Source organism: Mus musculus, chromosome 2, assembly GCF_000001635.26.
Source record: "Mus musculus strain C57BL/6J chromosome 2, GRCm38.p6 C57BL/6J".
Taxonomy (NCBI): domain Eukaryota; kingdom Metazoa; phylum Chordata; class Mammalia; order Rodentia; family Muridae; genus Mus; species Mus musculus.
In genome coordinates, this window is record NC_000068.7 from 162,491,038 (window position 1) to 162,510,922 (window position 19,885).

The 19,885-nt window shown below is 44.8% G+C and overlaps 1 protein-coding gene and 1 long non-coding RNA gene across 18 annotated transcripts in view; both read right to left on the minus strand.

Moving 5' to 3' along the window:
- The window catches only part of Ptprt (protein tyrosine phosphatase, receptor type, T), a 1,139,160-nt gene that overhangs the window by 969,050 nt on the left and 150,225 nt on the right, over positions 1–19,885 (minus strand). The window lies entirely within an intron of this gene.
- Gm46774 lies at positions 23–6,775 on the minus strand. The gene is made up of 2 exons (XR_001783533.1): positions 1,609–6,775; positions 23–822 (listed from the first exon to the last, which is right to left on the minus strand). It is a non-coding gene; the product is annotated as a predicted gene, 46774 (long non-coding RNA).

Sequence of the window (19,885 nt, forward strand, 5' to 3'; positions counted from 1 at the left end):
TGGAAATACAGAATACATACCATTTTTTTAAATTAAGGAAAAATCAGATTACTGTTTCCCGAGAGCATAAGCTTTTATGTCTCAGGAGAAAGAAAACTTTTATTTCCCAATACATCTGGAAATGAAGCAGAGTGGCTGAACCTAATCAAGGAAGATTGCTCTAGTCAAAATGAGATCATTTCATCCTGCATAGTAATAGCATATGATAATTTATTCTGATTCCCAAAACCTAAGGTAAAATCATCAATAGGGGTGCTTCGCCTCACACTCTCCAGGACCACTGTCCTCCGCCCAGCCCTGTGCGCTTCCCTCTCTACCCCTTTGCTTCTGTGTCTCCCATTCAACTTCCCCTTGAATGTGACCGCACCATCAAGCCCCATTGGGCCACTTCAGCAGGCTATACTATGAAATGCTACGGAAAGCATTTATTAAATCTTTGTCTCTCTTCACGAATGCAAAATCTGGTGCGTGAAGTCACCTGTTGTCACTTCTCTCAAAGGGAACTGAAGTCATGTGGTTCCTGTAGGTCACTGATCTGCAGTAGCCCGTGGGGCCCCGAAGCAGAAACGCAGGCTTGCTGAGATGTCTCGCGCCTCGGTGCATAAGCGGATATGATAAGCTGATTTAAACTTATCTCCCGAGAAAAGCTGTGAAGCAGGGGCTGGTGGTGTCATTTGGATTCTACGGAGAAATCGCTAGACCACGGGAAGTATGAAGCTACCAAGGGGTCACCAGAATAGTATCTCATTCTAATTCAAGACTACCAGCAAAACCAGTGTGAATTGGACTCCGGGTAAATCTTACCAGGACAATCGAAGCAATCTGAAATCAAAAATGGGGGAAAGAGGAGTCAAGAAAGAGAGGGAGAGAACATGGATGAAAACTCCAGAGATGGCCAAGCCAATCAAGGGGTTAGAGTAGATCTGCAAGATCGTCAACACTTAATTAAAAACTAAGTACCCAGCAGAGAAGATAGGAAAGCTGTCTGTTAGCTACACAGTTCTATTCTTTCCTTTGGCAAGGTGAAGGCTTTCAAGGGAACTGTAAGATCACAGAAAGTACAGAATTTTGTTGATTCTGATTTTTTACCTTAGAAACACATATTTGATTTCAATGGTTCTCTGGAAAGAAATCCTGACTTCTGCATTTAAATGCAAGCAGCATCACATTTTATTATTTTACTATCTTTAGCCATTTTTGCCTTCATGCGTTATTTATCATTTTACTTTCAGTGACTTTGATATGTAAATTAAAGCCACTGTAGCAAATGTTATGATCGAGATAAAGATCTAGAAACACTAATATTTCTCGTTAAGACGTTTGCTTATCCAACTGAATACCACAGAACTGCCTGATTGGACCCCTGTTTGGAAAATGTCTAGACAGAATTCTATAGACTTCGGGGACCTCTTAAAACCAAACCCCACTACCCAGAGATCATCTCCCATAAGTGTTACCACAGTGCTTGTTATCATGGGCATATCACCTATCAGGCTCCCAACCATGACCACACTTCCTATCTCAAATATAGGAGAAGTCAGACTGTGACCCCGTTTCAAACCCTTGGTTGCCTCAGCTCAAAGATGTACTTAGCATGAGAGCTGTTACCTGAGCTGTCATCTATGCTGTGGAGCTCTGAGGTCTTGGCCAAATTACAGTCCAGTTTGTTTCTCTTTCCTCAATGGTCATGGCAATATTATTTCCTGTGTTCAAATGGTCTCTCCCGGAGGGCAGCTCATAAGACAATGAGCCTCCTGAATCCTGAAAGGATTAAAATGTTCATACGAGTGTCAAGATTCACAAGTCCCTTTTCCAAGCTTTTAAAGCAGTAAATGATTGCTGGTGATTAAACCAACCAGCTTCAGTTGCGCCTTTCTGTGGTAAGAGGTAGGGCTCTCTCAGTCATCCCTGCTTCCGAATCACTAGTAGATTCACCAGGACAGATTTGAGTGGAATCTCTGCTCTGGTCTGTCACTGATGCCTACCTGGAGTAAAAAGATGTCTGTTCAAGTCTCCCCTCTTTGTGGATCACTGGCTGTGTTGACACCTGCAGAGAATCCCTCAACTGGGGAAGGTTAACTGAAGGAGTCTCCATCTATGCAGCCACTGGGAACCTGCCGTCCATTCGTCATTCATGCTGGCCTCAGACAGTACAGCTATTTTAGGGCCCCTCATGCTCTGGAAGTAAGACCAAAACTCATTGGTTCCCTGGGACAAACTCTGGTAGAAGCCTAAGTTGGTTTGTTGTTGAGAGATCAGAGAAGTTGAGGAAGGGTGAGCAGGCATTGTGACACCTCTCCTGCTGGAAGTGTGGTCTTGCAGCTGAATTCTCACGGTGTACATAGCACCACCCAGCCATCCATTTCTCTTTCTTCATCTCCTTCCCATGCAGTCTTGGGAAGTGGATGGCTCCTTTATACCTATCACATGGCCAGCTTTCTAGGAGAAGATAGTGGTATATGGATGCCCCAGTTCTTGGAGAGGAAACAGGTTTGGGGAAATGGCTTCTCAATAAACACATTTTACTTGGAGTGTTACAGATCATTTGGTGTTGAACTGGGAAGTTGAAAGACTAGGGAAATGGAAGCAAAGAAGAGATTCCAGGAAAGAGAAGTGTCAGGTACAAATTATAAATATGATTCCAGGAAAGAGAAGTGTCAGGTACAAATTATAAACATGAGAGGGGACATTGGGCCCATTCTTCACATTGAGGGGGTAGATTGTGAGTCTGCACTCATGTGTGTGTGTGTGTAGGTACACATGTATGAGTACATGCATGCATGTGCACATGTGTGTGTGGGGGGGGGGTGCATGTTCAGGCATGCAGGCATGTTCTTCATACTGTAGAAGGATCAGAGAAGTTGAAGTGAGTATAATCTAAGACATGTTCTGGGTTTTGAGCAACCTTGTCAGGAAGCTCAATTGAGCAGCATTCTACCATGAGATCAGTGAAGACCACTCCCTGAGGGCACATCATAGGACAGTGTACCCTGAGATATCCTCAGGTTTGTGTTCCAGAAAGATCCTTCTGCTATGTTGGCTTCTGGTATGACACATGACAACCACAAGGAATCTAGACTATGGCGACATTTACACAAACTCTTGAGAATCTGACCCCCTCAAAAAAGCAGGGACTACTCACACTTCAGTATCCATTGCTTCAGATTTCCTGCAACAGCACCCGAAGGAGCCAGCAAGCTGCAGCAGTGAGTTTCCAGCAGGCTGATGGATGTCTACAGTTTGCCTTCCCAGAAACAGCCCCAGCTCATCCTGTCCGAGGAAGAACTGTTGTTCTCCATAAATGTTTCTCTTCCCCTTTCAGCATTAGATTCACCCAAGTTCAAAAGTTCATTCTCCCTTATTGCCACAACCCATCTCTCACCAGGTCTGCTACTGTCTTTCTCTTAAAATACATCCATCCGGCCTGATGAGATAAGTGGTTAAAAGCATTTGCTGCTCTGGCAAAGGGCCCAGGTTTGGTTCCCAGCACCCACAGGGCAGCTCACAACTGTCCATAGCTCTACTTCCATGGGATCCAACAGTGTCTCCTGACTTCTGTGGACATCAGACATGTACACAGGGCACATACACATACATGCATGCAGGCCAAACATTCATACACATAAAATAAAAGCAAATACAAATTTTTAAAATGTCCCCTTCTCTTCCCCAGAACAACTGTTCCACCCTAACTCAGACCATAGTCACCTAAGTCATGAGCTCTTTCCAACTGACCTAGGCTATCACTACTCCCCCTTACCCCTCCCCCCATTGTCTTAGCCCCCATTGTCAGTCACTCTCTGCCACAGACTCCAGATTCCTCAGGGGGTAAAACTCAGATACATCATTCAGATCCCAGATGGTTAGGTCTCCAGCAGGCTCTTGAGCAAGAGCCCCGTGTTCACACTCACCCAGCTGAGTTCTCTCTGCTGAGCAAATCATCCAAACCATCTCTAAGACCTTGTACCCACACGTCTTCCTCTGGCTCTTGCTTATATAGTGTGGACTAAGTCAGCGAGCATCCCAGAATGAAAACAATTCACCACCTAGAATCTTAGAATGCTGTATTATTTGGAAAGAATTTTGCACGTGTTGTTATTTTAGTGAAAATAAGGTCAGACTAGATTGAGGTGGACCTTACACAAATCCACAGACCCTCAAGGAGTAGCCAGAGATGCATGGTGAAGAAGAAAATTGGAGAAATGTATCTATGAGACGAGTATCAAGAAAGATCTCCATCAAGCACCATGGGTAAAGGTGGAGGCACAAAAAAGAACATTCCAAAGAACTTCCTGAAGAAAACTACTATGCTGATAATTTGACTTCAGGCTCCTTGTACACACTACCTAGATTGTTCCTTGGTAATCCCTCTGTCCCATCCATCAATCAGACCTTTAGTGGACAGCCAAACCCTCTATCTGCCTACAGGAAGCCATGATCCTCTCTCATTCCTCTGATAGAGTCTTCAATCATATCTGAGCCGATCCAGGGCTCTGGGGATGCACATTCCAAAGTCAGGAATTCACATTCTGTCATCTGTTATTACCAAATGGTGACTGATGGGTTTCTTCATTTGTTCCTTTGATAACAGAGAACTAGAGGGAAGCATCGGGGTCTTCTCCTTTAAGAAGAGTCACTGTCATACTTTCTGTCTATGGGCTTAGCTCCTAATTCCAGTCACCATTTTCCAAATGTGCCCTTTGGCCATCGGTGGTGGCAGAAAAGTAGCACTTACATTCTCCATTATTTAGTCCCACCCTCTCTTTCTGCACATGCTGTCCTTTGTTACCCACTATTTGCCCTTCACTCTACCCAGTTACATATGAATCTTGAAAGGATACTGCCACTCACAGCTTACCATCTCCCCATCAATCCACAGTCCTCTAACCCTTCAAGGTCAACCAATGCTTCCCTTCACTAAAGCTCCCTCTTAAATACGATCCACTGGAAACCCACCCCTTTTTCTGATAGTTGATTAGAACTCAACTTACACTTTTATTAGGGAGAATATTATCCTCAGGTACCACAAGGCAATCATTTCTGTAAAGCTCTGCTTTTTATCCACTAAATGATGTAGCTGCAATCATGTGACCTCTCTGGACCTCAGTGTCCCGTCTTTACAGTTGACTCTTTGATAACACCAGCCTTATGGTGTCATGAGAGCTGGGGGTGGGGTGGGGGAAAGCACTGAGCATAGAATCTGAAATTTAGTAATAGGAATGCATTTTGGCTGCTGCTCTGACTATGAACCACCATCACTATCACCCCAGTCATGATGGTGTTAGAGAACTTTGTTTATAAATACCTTGTTCCAGCTAGGAATACAGATCTGCACAAATGCAACACTTGCCTGGTAAATAAAAAAGGACAACAGCAAAAAGCACTCTTCAAAACCAATGCCCCCACTAGCCATGGGTACCATGCAGGTGCTGATGTCCCAAGGACAGTGTGTGATTATCCTCATAAAACTCCTTTCTTCCTAAGAGATTAAAGAGCTCGGAATATTCCATTCGAAGCAGCTTCAAAAGTCCCCAGGGAGAGGAAGTAAGAATTGCGTTTCTGTTGTCCTTGTGTATCAAGGCAGAGAGACAAGAAACAAATTTGCTGTCCTGACACCTTGAGGTGCCTTCTCCCCAGTACTGAGAAACTGAGGAAGCATGGCTCCCTTCCTTAGGGAAATGTCCTTTACTTATTCTTGAAGGCAAATCAGTAAGCTGTATTACACTGGCTCAAGCTCAAGGTATATGGCCTCTGTCTCCCCCTGTACTCATTCATTGACTTACCAATTCATTTATTCAGAATCAGCTGGCCAACTCAACGACAGTCTCGGTCACACTACTAAGCATCGGGCAGGCTACAGAGAGTGACATTGACTGGATAGGAAAGCATAGTCACCTAGAAAGTGCCCTAAGCAATGAGCCCGCTGAAGCAGAGGGTAGACAGCGCTTTTGCAACCTCAAAGACCATAAATTTCTTCCCTTTATGTATTTTAAATGAAAAAAATTTAAATTCAACTCAATTTCTATAAATACTTCCCAAAGATGATGATTTCCCCCAACCAGCAGTCTTCCTTCATGAAATGCAAAGCCCCTCCCACCTCTGCTGAAGCCACCGCGTTAGACAGTGATAACAAAGTGAAGTTAGTGCTTTCAATAAGGATGCTCAAATGACCCAGAATCTTCCATATTGAAACCCCAAGACTTCTGTGCACCTCAGCATGAAACAAGAGACAACTATGGGTATTTGTATATCCCTGTGGATAGTGTTATTCATAATAGCCCAAGTTGGAAGCAATCCAAATGTCCACGGATGGTTCAGTAAGCAAAGTGAAACACACAAAGAAGGGAAATTTCATGTAGTCTACAATAGGATATATCCTGAAGACATTAAAAAGAGAAGGAAGCAATTACAAAAGGACAAGTAGCAGAAAGTTCCATTTTGATGATGTAGCTAGAACATCAAATTGATGGAGAATGGTAGTTGGTGCAGAAGGAACCAGGAATTAGAATTTTCATTTGGTGGAGAGATTTAGTTTTAAGACGAGAAAAATGGTCAGTAAATAGGTGTTGCAGATGGATTCACAACAATGAGAGTGTCCCTTATGCCACCTATTGAACACTTAAAAATGAGTAGGTGCTGGGGAGACAGCTCAGCACTCAAGAGCTCTGGCTGCTCTTGAGGAGAATCTGAACTTGAATTCTAGCACTCAACATGGTGGTTCACAACTCCCTCTAACTCCAGTTCTTAGAGCTGGCATGTCTTCTTTTCTGGCCTCCACGTGTGGCACTGCACACATGTAGACAGACATACACACAAGCAAAACTTCCACACATATAAAATAAAAATAAATAAAATTTGAAAGGTAAAGTGTCAATATTATTATATACATTTTGTCAAAGAGGAAAAAGAGGAGGAGGAGGAAAGGAGGAGGCAGAGGAGGAAGAAGAGGGGGAGGAGGAAGAGAAGAAGAGATGAGGGGTGGGATGAAGGGGAGGCACTACTCAGCAAACTTATCCAAAACCATAGAGGTAGATGTGATGTTAGGGAGGACTTGCCTGATCCCTGTACTGGTCTGTTGTGTTCCACCTCAGCTCTGGGTGCTGGGGCTCAGAGTGGCCACAAGAACCAGAGAACTGCCCTCAGCCAACCCAAAGCATCAACCACTTGGAAGCTCCCACAAACCCTTCTCCATGGAGATATCTAAGAGCTAATGGTTCAGTGACTCTGAGGGCAAACGGCTTCTCACTTTTAGGAAGCAGCAGCTCTGTTCTGGAATTCATACACCAGGGATTTCAGGGGCAAGCTGGAGGTCACTGTCTCCAGCCGAGGCCACATTCTTGCTTCACTTTCTGCCCCTCCCTGCCCCCACTTTCCTCATCCCAGAGCACTGCCTTCCATGAGTCACCTTCTGAGGAGTCGTCCCATGAGGCTGCATCAGGCAGTGTTAGTCTTTCTTCCACTATTGCCATCCAAAGAAGACTTCTTCATTCTTTCCTAACTCACTCCCAGGGCATGTGTTGCTACAGATGATCTGGACACAAGGTACAATCATCCTTGACCCCTGAAATCTCCACCTTTCCCCACTCAGAGATGATACCCCCCCACACACACACACACACCCTGAGGTGGGACCTGGTCAAGAGGATGCACCCTAGCCTAGTGGGGACACCTAACATCATGATGTATTGGGGCTGCATTTTTTACCTCAAAGTGAAGAGCCCTTTGAAATGATCTCTGGTGGAATGGACTTGTGTGACTCACCGTGAGCAACCTGCTAATGAGCAAGTCCAAGAAAACAAAACTTACCACCTTCAACGTGCCCAGAGGCTGTGCTAGACCCAAGAGATAGCTCAAACAGTGGGACAGATCAAACTTGGAGTCTGCCTTTGGGGGAGTAAAAAATAAATAAGCAAGAAGAGAAAATAGAAGAACTAAGGCAAAAGCAGGGTGGAGGGGACAAATCTGGGAAGGGGGCACCTAGTTAGAGAATTTTGTGCTACCTGTACAACCTGTAGGGAGTCTCCCAGACACCAAAAACTCATGGCCGCACAGGTGTCATAAGAAAGGGAGGGGAGTCAACTGATTTCACTTGGGGTTCAGTCAGTCAGTCACTCAACAAATATTGGGAATGCAAGAGCAAGAGAGAAGATGGGAAGATGAAATCAGGGCAGACAAAACTAGGTTGGAGCTCTCTGTGGCCTTGCAACCTTTGGTAAGTCCCCAATGGTTCTTGTTCTTATCGATGGCACAGGCAAGAAAATGGCACAGCATCTCAAGGGGCTGTTGTGGAGATTAAAGAAGGCGAATGCCGAACTTATTTTTTAGCACCCCATGTATCATTTTTCTCTCCTACCAACTTGACACACTTGTTTCTCTCAAGAATCCCCATGCATAGATAACAATTAAAAAGCCAGTGCCAGGGTGCATCATGGGAAAAGTGCATCTTGTCTCCATGTTTGGAAACTGAGCTCCCCTGGAGGGCCGTGCTTCCCCAGGGCACTTCTCTGACATGAGTCTTGGCCATTCGCTCTGATGGCTGGAATCAAGCTCTGAGAATCTGTCACTGTGCGATCTGCATATAACAAGATAAGCCTACTCTTCCAGCTCACTTGGCAGACACCAGGAAGAACTAATGCCTACAACTGTCAGCGTTTAGTGCGAGATTTAATAAACGGGGTGTTTTTCCAAGTCCAGTTTCACAAAGCCAAGTGGAGGCTTCAATCCCCACGAGCTAAGGCTGGAGGATGCAAGCGCACCAAGTGAGGACCCAGGGACAGGAGGCTGTATTGCAGCCAGATTCAGAAAAGTGCTTTCTGAGACCAAAGACACATATTCATAGGACCAGATGAGGAGAGGAAAAATCAACATTCCGAGGATGACATCACCAACTCCCTGATTCGAGGGGCTTATTTATTTATTATGTGATAATGGCCCAAATATATACACTACTCCAAAATCTGCCATGAAAATTCAAACATCTTTGTAATCCCTGTTTACAAAGCACACAAAGAAATTAAAACTGGCTTAATCGAGTAGTGTTTGTGCATATTAATGAGCCTAAATTCTAAATCTGGATTTTGAAAATTTTTTTTAAAAAAGGGTAAAAGAGGATTCATTTCAGACTAATTTGCTTTTGAATATGACACTTTGCATGTCAAATGGTATAAGGAATGTGGGATTGGGGGGTCCAGATAAGCATTTTGAAGCATTTTCCTATAAATCAGAGGGCATGCAATACTTTAAAGGGAAAGGACCCATTCGTATATTTTAATCGTAGACTCTCATGGTATGCATGTTTCATTGAATCCCTTACAATCGCCACTGTGACCACAGAATCCTCTTCTGAAGCCTGCAGGCCTTTCCTCTGGCTGGCCTGCTCTGACACTGTCACAAAGGAACTTGGTACCCTATGAGACACGTTTGTCAATGTGTCCACTGAAACCCAGAGTACTTGCTTCTTAGCAGACAGAGGAACAGAAAGATTCAAAATCAGACAGAGCCAAGGTCACACCTCAGCTCTGCCTCAGGGGTGCAAGGTACGCAGCTCACAGTGCCTCACTTTTCACAGCTGGAGATAGAGTTGATAGAACATGGGTGTTCAGATGTCCTATGTCTATTCTTTCTGTTGGTCCTTGGGATGACGATAATGAATACTCAATTTCCTGTGGTCCATGTCTATAACAAAAAAAAAGACCCAAATCAGAAGGACCTGAATGGGAGCACTTGGGGTGTGAGCAGATACACTCAGTAAGCACTCTGGCTTGTCTCTATGCCACGGGCTATGGTCTAGCCAACCCCCAACCTTAAAGAAGTGAGTGTAAACTGTACAGTCAGAGTTCCTGGGCCAGACTCCAGGCTCTGCCACAGGTAAGCACCTCTGGCAAGTGGTATCCCTTCCCAGTGCTAGGCTTTCTCACCAATAAGTGGGACTATATTGCACCAGACCCCTCTAGATATGCAACTCACATGTCACAGCTGCCAGCACATTTCTGTGGAGACACATGATTAGGAGAACACGCCTGAAGACTAGACCAAAATCAGAAAGGTTGACAAAATGTACACACAAAAATGCTCCAAAAGCAAAAGAGGGTTGAAAGATGGCTCCGTGGGTAAAGTGCCTGCTGATTAAGGATGAGGATGTGGGTTCAGGTTCCCAGAACCAACGTAAGAGAGTCATGTGGGGCAGCAAGAATCTGTAAACCCAGCACTGGAAACCGGGATGGACAGATCCTAGGGACTTACTGGCCAAAGTGGCAAGTTCTGGATTCAATGAGATACCCTGTCTCAGTAGATAAAGATCAATAGAGGAAAATGCCAATAACAACTTCTGGCCTCTATACATACATCCTTCCTAATGAAGGAACAGGAGAGTTGGCAGATCTGCCCAAGAGCTCATAGCCTGATCCACCTATAGAACATGTAAGACACAAATGGATCTAAAGAAGCCGCCCAAGTTCTTTCCTTCTACTATTTTACAAATGTAAAGAGTGAAATAATTCTCACATACCCTGGGAAGTACGAGATAAAGACAAGTCAGGGGCTCCACGTTCATCCTTCTTCAGAAGAAAACATTTACAGTGGTGAAATGATTCAGGTCTAAGTAAGGCCCATAAGTTACACCACACTCAGAACCAGCTACAAACAGATTGAGTAATTAAATGTGAAAAGAAAAAATAACACCTCTAACAGAGTGCAAAGGAAAATGATGGGGAACCATTCAGAATATGACACAAAATTCATGCAGGGAAAAGTTGATTTCACAAAACAAAATGGAATTCTTGTATTACTAAATATGTCATCAATAATTCTAAAAGACAAATGGCTAAAATGGGCAATTTGTATGACAAAACATGAATGAGTATCCTTAAAATGTAAAGAGTATCTATAAATCAACAAAAACTAAAGCAAGCCAAGAGAAAATATAGACAAAGGACTTGAAGAAAATTACAGAAATGTTTCTATTCAAAACAAATTAACAATAACTGTGAGAACAAACCTCATAATTTTACATTAAAAAACTTAGCATATTTCCAAGATATAGGCTGGCAAAGGTAAATATACCCATTGTTTTCTTCCAAGAGCACAAGAACTTAAAAATTAGAATGGAAGTGGCTTTATCCCTCAACAGAGAAATATGCTGATATTTATTACAATTCTAAATGCACAATCTTCTTGAAACATTGAGTCTCTTATTAGGAATGTGCTCTGCAGAAATACAAAAAAAAAAAAAAAAAAACAGAGGCATGGAGTTATTCAAAATGACATTGCTAAGAGAGATAGATACACTAGACGTATTCTCACTATGCTACAGCTAGTCCTGATCAAACATCACTGAACAAAGGTAACAGAATACAACACTGTCAATTAAAAAAAATGAAGTGGGCTGTATCAAAGGTGTTTGTTAGAAACTTAGATTATGGCCAGGATTTATAGTCTCAGTACCCAGGGCATGCAGACAGGAGGACTGGGAGCCAAAGGCCATCCTTAGCTACACAGCAAGGGCAAAGCCAGCCTGGGCTACATGAAACCTTGTCAGAAAGGAAAGGAGGGAGGGAGGGGGGAGGGAAGGAAGGAGGGAGAGAGGGAGGGAGGAAGAGAGAGAGGGAGAATGGAGGGAGGGAGGATGGGAAAGAAAGGGGGAAGAGAAGAAAGCAGGGAGAGAGAGAGGGAGGAAGGGAGGCAGTCAAAGAATTATTATGGGGGCTCAATAGGACTGGGTCTGTCTTTTCCTCTGAAAACAAAACCCAGGTGGCTTGGCATCAGGTAGAATATCTGGCTGCCTCAGGTATATGATTGAGGGAGTTTCTAGAGTAGATGGGTGTTTGAACAAGAGGACTTAGAGGAGAAGATGACCCTCAATGTAGGCGTACACTGTCCAGTTGGCTGGGGACTCACAGAATAACCACCTCTCTCCTCAAGTGAGTTTGATTCTTAATTTTAAAAAAAAGGTATTTTATAACTTAAAAATATCAACAAAAATGCTTTGAAATAGAGCAGTTTCATAAATAAAAAGTTGTCTTTTTGTTGTTGTTTTGTTTTGTTTTGTTTTTTTCTGTTTCTTCTCACTAGTGCCCTCCCTCATCTGGTCAGTGATAGTAGCCTGCCCTGTGCACCCTGGGACACTGTGGTGGTTTGGAAGAAAATGGTCCCTATAGGCCCATAGGAGGTGTGGCCTTGTTGAAGAAGGTATGGCCTTGTTGGAGGAAATGTGCCTCTGGGGGCAGACCTTGAGGACTCCGATGTTCCAACCAGGCTAAAGTGACTTTCCCTGACTGCAGCCTGTAGATCCAGATGTAGAACTCTCAGGTACCTCCTCAGCACCCTGTCTCTCTGCATGCCACCATGTTTCCTGCTGTGATGATAATGGACTGAGCCCCTAAACTGTAAACCAGCCCCAAAATGTTTTCCTTTTTAAGAGCTGCCATGGTCAAGGTGTCTCCTCATAGCAATAAAATCCTAACAGAGATCCTGAAACCTTGTTCCCTTGTAGAGGGATATGTGACATACTTTTGTTGACAATTTACATTAGCCTTAATTCTATTCTGAGTTATGAGCTGCTATCTCCAATCCATGGTTGACACTAGGCCCCTCCTACTTTGTAAGACAGGAGCATCCCTTCTAAGAGTTTACCTTTGGTCTTGCTTTGCCCTTTGAAATTGGTTCACAGCAACATTTCCTTGTTAATGAACAAGGTTCCTTCCCTGCCTCCAACTTCCCTGAAATGTCATAGATAAAAGTATCCCTTTCATTCAACTTGGTTCTAGAAACCCCCAATGTCTTGCATGATATTTACCCCAAGTTACCCTAATTTTTCAAGAAAGAATTGAATGCTACAGCAGTGACCCAATTTTAGTATGACATTAGCATATTAGAATTAGTCTTCAGGGCCCTATTTCAGAGGAGACCATCTGGGGTCACAAGTCTTCCCCAAGAGCACCAATGAGCAGAACTACAGTACCCAAAGAGACAACATGATTTCCTTCTTTTGTCCTGAGCATCCTACAGCCAGCAGCCCAGGATAGATCCGAGAGACTAATGTCAGAGTGACTCAGATCTGATCCCAGTGCCTAAGGAGTAGCAAGTGCTTAATGTGGGAGCAGGATGAGAAATGGGCTGAGAGACAAAGCTAACACCATGAGCAAGACAGAACAAGAAAGAGGCAGAGGATGGAAGGAGAGATGCTCCAGACAACATGGGTCTGGAAGCCATAAGACTGGGATGGCATAGGTCAGGATGTCATGGAATCCCAGTCAGGGCTACACCACAGCCAAAAAGCAACTTGTGGAGGAAAGGGACTAACTAGACTTCCACATCACTGTTTATCAACAAAGGAAGTCAGGAGAGGAACTCAAACAGGGAAGGAACCTGGAGGCAGGAGCTGATGCAGAGCCCATGCAGGAGGGCTGCTTACTGGCTTACTCCTCATGGATTTCTCAGCCTGCTTTCTTATAGAATCCAGGACCACCAGCCCAGGAGTAATGTCACCCACAATGGGCTGGGTCCTCCCACATCAATCACTGATTAAGGAAATGCCCTATAGGTTTGCTAACAGCCTGATCCTATAGAGATATTTTCTTAATTGCCGCCCCCTCAGATAACTTTAGCTTATGTCAAAGTCTAACATAAAACTGGCCTGCACATATGGGAATATTGGATCAGACTTCTCAGACATCTCTCTCTCTCTCCTCTCTCTCTCTCTCTCACACACACACACACACACACACACACACACACACCTCTTCAGGTCAGGCCTGGGAAGGATTGAAAAGACATGATTCTGTCAGACTCTCCTCAGTGACCTCAGTGTCTCAACCTTTGCATAGCATCTCCAAATCACAAGATCTGTCTTGCCACCCGGATTCTCTGTCCCCCTCCCTACCTCCATGATTTATTCCATCTAGTGACTGACTGGAACAAGTCTTTCAAAGGACATTTTTCACAGCCATGATGGTATAGTAGTCATGCTGTCTGGCCCTGACAGCTCCAAACAGTTACAGGCCCAGAAATTACAAGGAGTAAGCCGTCCATCAAGTGTCTCCATGGTCTACTGGCTGCTTGTGGGATACAGTGAAGTCATGCGTACAGGCCACCAAGGGGCCGTCATGGTTGGAAATGCTTTGGTTTTCATCACCAGCATCAGCAGCACAGAGTCTGCCTCACAGTGAGGAACAGCAGTATCCAGAAACCCAGTGGCTAGGGATGCTCCTCCTTAAATGGATGTATTTCCTGAAAACTGCCCCGCAAAATTCCCTGGGTGGTTAGACTGGGGCCACTCATCTATAATCTTTAAGTTTGTGGTATTGTTTATTGTTTCTCAAGGCATTGTAATTATAAGGGTTTATACCCCTCTAAGATGTACAACAACATGTTTGACCTTTTGATTTAGGGTAGTCCATGGAGAAAGACTCCTTGTTGAGGAAGTAGAAGCTCAGGCCTCGTGGGTTCTGACAGCCTTCCTAATGAGAAGAGTATGACCTAACACTCCGAGCTTAGCAGTGGCTATGTGACTCGTTTTAGACCACTGAATAGACCGTTGTCATTTCCAGACGAGAGGTCTGGAGATCCAGCACCTGCCTATCACAGATTCTCCATCTCCCATGGCGGGTCTGAGTACTAGATTGACAGCTGCACAGAGTAAAGCCACAGCTTTATGTGATGTGTAGTTGGGACATGGGGTTCTGTGGTAACTTACTGAGATATGGGAGCTTGCTTAATGAAGATCATTTATAAGGGATACATAATCTAATATATCCTGCTAAAGCAATTTACCCTTTTGTCTTTCTCCTCTTCCTCTAATATTTATCATGAGCCTACTGCTAAGAATTAAGAACCTATTGAGAGCTGAGTATTTACTCTGTGACAGCCAGTAAGATGAGTGGAGATACAGATCAGAGAAACACATGCTAAAGGACAGCCGTGTGGCTTGCATTCACTTTGATACCCTGTAGCAAGTTCAAGTATAACAGGGGCCAGGTGCTTGGGGGAAGACAAACTCTCTACTACCTCTAACAGAGGAGGAACTGATTGTATAAGAGTTGCCAATCAGTTACAAAATTCCATAAATAAATAAGGTTAACATGAGAGCTGGATTTGAAAGGAATACCAGGGTTGGGGTGGGGATCATTCAGCATAAAGACAGGAGTGGGTGTTCCAGTCGTTAAAAGGGGAGAAAAGACATCTGGGTTTAAAAAAAGAAAGACAAAAAAAAAAAAAACACAAAACCTGTCAGGTGTGGTAATAAATGCTTATAATCTCAACACTCAGGAGACTACGACAAGAAGCCAGCATAGGGTACACATATACAATACCTACATATATACATACATACATACATACATACACACACACACACACACACACACACACACACACACACACACACCCTATAAGCACATACACAAATAAACACACGTACATGCACAGCATAATCAATAACAGGAGCACAGTTCTATTCATCATTGATAAAGCTTAGGATAGAGACAGTGATAGAATTGTTCCCCAAAGTTCCATAAGGGTTGGTTAGAAAGAGCCTGAAAAGTCATATCCAAGAGACTCTCTTTACTCGGTGACTATGAAGAGGAAATGGTGGCTTCTGTGCAGAGGAGTGGGCAGGAATGTGGATCTGAGAAAGAGGTGACAATAGCCATTCAACACACACTTGCACAGGGGACAACAGTATATAGCACTTGATGAATATTTATTGCAAGTCACACTGTGTGCTAAATAACCTCCCATTATTTGATCCTCTTTTTCACTACATGTAACTGTAGTGAAAACTCCAGCGTCCTCAAAAAAGGAAAGAAGAAAGGCTATATGTAACAGCCAATTACCAGTATGATCTAGTAGGCATGAGGCACAAGAGCTCTGCTCCCAACAAACTCAGGTACACTCCCTCGCCCTCCCGCCACCGGAGGTCACAGTGAAGCAGTGCGATCTTTGAAGCAGACAGCAGCCACCTTACCAGACGCTGTCTGTGGGAGACTTCCTTTTGGATTTCTCAGCTTCCAGGACTGTGACCAGTACGTGTTCATTGTTTATAAATGTCGGGTCTACAGTACTTTGTTCCAGCCTCCCAGGTAACTAATTCATGCACACAGTCCATTGGTCTAGGTTCTATAGTTGTAGATGAGAAAAAGGATGCTCGACTAACGTCCATTATGTGACCAAGGGGGCAGAATGACCTTGGCCTTAGTAGTGTCCAGTATGGTCTGATGTGAAATGTCCCACACAGATACACACATACACACACACACAAATACACACACACACACACACACACACACACACACACGCACCCTTGTGTTTGAACACTTAGCTGCTAGGTGGTGGAGTTTGGGAAGGTTATGGATGGGGCTTTCAGAGGGTGGAGCCTGCCTGACAGAAATGGGGGGGGGGAGGTGATGTCCAGCCCTGACTCGGAGCTAATGCTCTCTAGTTCCACACAAGCCACCATGTGTGACCAGCCACCTCATTCACACCACGGACGGAGCTACCCCTGCTTCCATGTCTCCCTCGATAGGCTGAAATGCCCTAAAACTACGGGATGATAAATCTTTCTGTTTTTAAGTTGCTTCTTTCAGACATTTTGCCAGACAGTCAAAAGAATAATGAATAGTTTCCCCCTCATGCATTGCTGTGTAACTTCAAAAGGCCTAAATATCCCAGTACCGGGGCCCCATTGTAAGACGGCCCAACCAAAAGACCCCTTTTCTCCTTGAAGAAAAGACTCCCGAGTGGCTATTCATGCGTTCTCAGAAAACTATGCCTCTGCGTTCTGAAGACCTGCCTCTGAACAAGCAAGCCGACACCAGCCACTGACCATGGGTAGGATCATCTTGGGGGCAAACTTGGTGAAGACCTGACAGGATGTGACCTGAGAGTTGCGGCACGATGGGCCAGTTACCCCCAGGCACATGGTATGAGCGCTGGCTACGTCCAAGCCCCTCCAGATGCTTCCTTCCCAATGTAATTCTTCTCCTCTGTGCTTGGGAATGGTTTGACTCAACTTCTGTTCTTTCTCTCTGAATCCCTTCAATGCCGAATGAAATACAACTAAAAAGTCGACCCGCTCCACCGCACTGGCACGCGCTCCGTGATCTCATGAGCTCAGTGGCTGTAGTGCCTGCCTATTGTGCAGATCCGATGTGGACTACCTCGATCACCGGAGCCAATTCTATTGGACAGGGTACGAAGGAAGGGCTGCTTAGGGACCCTGGGAAGGGTATCAAAGCTTCAACAATATCCACTTTCTCTGTGCCCTTCACCCACTGTCCCAAATCTTCTTATTGAAAAAAAAAAAAAAAGTAGCAAATAAACCTAATTAATCCAAGAGGAGTAAATACACATAATTAATCCAGAAGGGAGAAAGGAAACCATTTTTGTATGTGTTTATGTTCACTTCATAAACAGAGGAAAGCTAATGAGTCTCATTCCAGAAAAGTCCACAGGGGAACTGGAGTCTCTTATCTCAGCCCCGGGTGGAGCAGGAGGGGGTTGGTACTCTCTGCTTCGTGCCTGAGATCAAAGAGGATCTGTGCATGTCATTAAGGCCTCTCCTCCCACCCCACCCCACCCCACCCCACCCTTTATTTGCCAAGTCTTCTCAGTTCGGTGGTCTACATCAGCCTGCAGCAGAACGATGCTGTTGGTCTATCTAGTAACACTACCTGACATCACAGGGTAGCTAGGCTAAACGTCTAACACCCGTTCTAGCCAGTTTCTCCACAATGGAAACACACGGTGTGCAACACAGAATTTCAGGGGGCCTAGAAGTTCTGCTGAATGACTTCCTATCTATAAACGACACCAAGCCGCAGGGGTTTAAACCTGAAGGAACTTGAATGTATCTCAAGGGAGGGGGGAATAGCGATTGAGACCTCCTTAGAAGGATTGCTCTACTCCAGGAGCTGTGACTGTCACAGGAGCAAGCACATCCCTTACACTGCCTCCTTCAGACTCCTGCCCATATCTCCTGGATCTCTCCCTGGGGACTCAAGAGAACAAATCCAGGTCCTGGGAGCATCATTCTCAAGACAGTATCTATGCTCCTTTGAGTATTTGTTTTTAGAATATCTCTGGGCATCTCCTGCTCTTCCCAAAGTGTAGTCTCTGATTATCTCCTGCCGGCTGCCTTCTCTCTCCGCAGACTCAGTCACACCAGCCAGTCCCATGGCAGGAGATGGACAACCACCCCTGAGCCCCAGACATAAGCTGATGGAAAGAAGTCTCTCACCACCTGTAATCTAAAAATGAAGGCCTTCGAGAGATTATCCCTCAGTGCAGGGAGCAGCAGGACTCCTGCTTGCTGTGCATCAACTTCTGGGTTCCTCACTGGCTGCCTGTAATGAAGGCCGGGTTAGAAAGGAGCAACGTTAATTAGTTATAAATTGAAAGTTATTACCATAATAATGAAAAGATGAGTGGAAGCAATATCCCCTTGTTTCACAGTAGTATTTACAAAGGAATGATTAATAAGGTAATTTTATCACCCCCAAACTTACAAGGAGTCCAACAGATGAAGTACACATAAGAAAAGAAAATGGAGTTAGATGCTAGCAAGAAGGGGCCAGGGCATCAAAGGCTACAGAAAACAACGAAGCACAGATTAAGCAGTCTAGGGGTCATTTAGCACCTGAGGCAGCCAGGGTTGAAATCGACAGCTGACCCAGGAGCCTCTGCATGGGAGCACCTGTAGGTTCTCCCTATGCTGTCTTCACATCCTTTCGGCAATGTGGAAAAGAGCACCTCTGCTCCTTTTACAGAAGGGGAGACTGGGGCTCAGTCGGTAATTCAATTGCTCCAGCCAAAGGGCTAGATAAAGAGAATCCGAGCAATGGTCTCTGTCCTGGAGGCCACATCCTTGGCTGTGTCCCCATTTTAAAAGAAACCCATGTTTCTAGCAAACTCAGCTGACAGTGGATATTGTCCCAGTAAACAGTCACATGACCACAGAATTTCAGGGCTAGAGTATACAGACTTTTAGCATGCAGCTTGGGCCACACAACAGTTGGGGCAATGGGGAGAAAAGCAGTGGCCCCCATCAGGCACACGTTGAAGAGATGGGGACGGATGGCAAACTAGGAACTGAGCCCAGCTCAGGATTGCCATGACAGTACTTTCTAGATGTGTCCTGGGGGGCTCCAGGCAGACCAGGGAGCACAGAAAGGCCTGGTGTGGGCTGTCAAAGACAACGGGAGAGCTTGCCCTCCCATCGCTACCCACACCGTCCTCCAAGCACAAAGGGGTTTTCCAGAAGCTGAGATTATATAAAGCTTAGATGTTATAGCTTCCCTAATTACAAAAAGATCTTAAGTTAAACGAAGACTTTAGAAACTGCCTCAGGGTTCAGAGACCCAAAGGAGACAGAACCCCCTACGGCTGAAATCCCAAAACAGTTGAATGAAGATGTTTGATGCTGTAAATATTTAGAGGAATGTGAGAGACCAAGACACTCGTGTTCCCCTTCTCATGTTTGCCCAAACTCAGTTTCCCCACCTCCGCTCTACAGACCCAAAGCTCATCTGTACTTATTTATGATCCTTCCTCCCCACATGTCCTCTTGGTTGCTGCCCTTCCAGCTTGTCGTCGGTGTGCCTAACACCAACTCACTCCTCAAGAGTTCTTAGGTACTGGGGCCCAGCAGTACAGATCACTGCAGTCAGCTCGCAGGCAAACCTGTGAACCTGTGAGCTGACAGGGTCAGCAAGAACACATAAGGCCTAAAATCTATCCAGGAAAAGGACTTACTGTACTAAGAACACATGGATCTCTGGGCTAGCACAGAACAGCTGGGTTTGTGTTAACTTTCTGTCTTGATGCTGCCTTTCTGCATCAGGAGTCACAAGCTGTTTCCATAGAAGATAAGAGAATAAATATTGCAAAATGT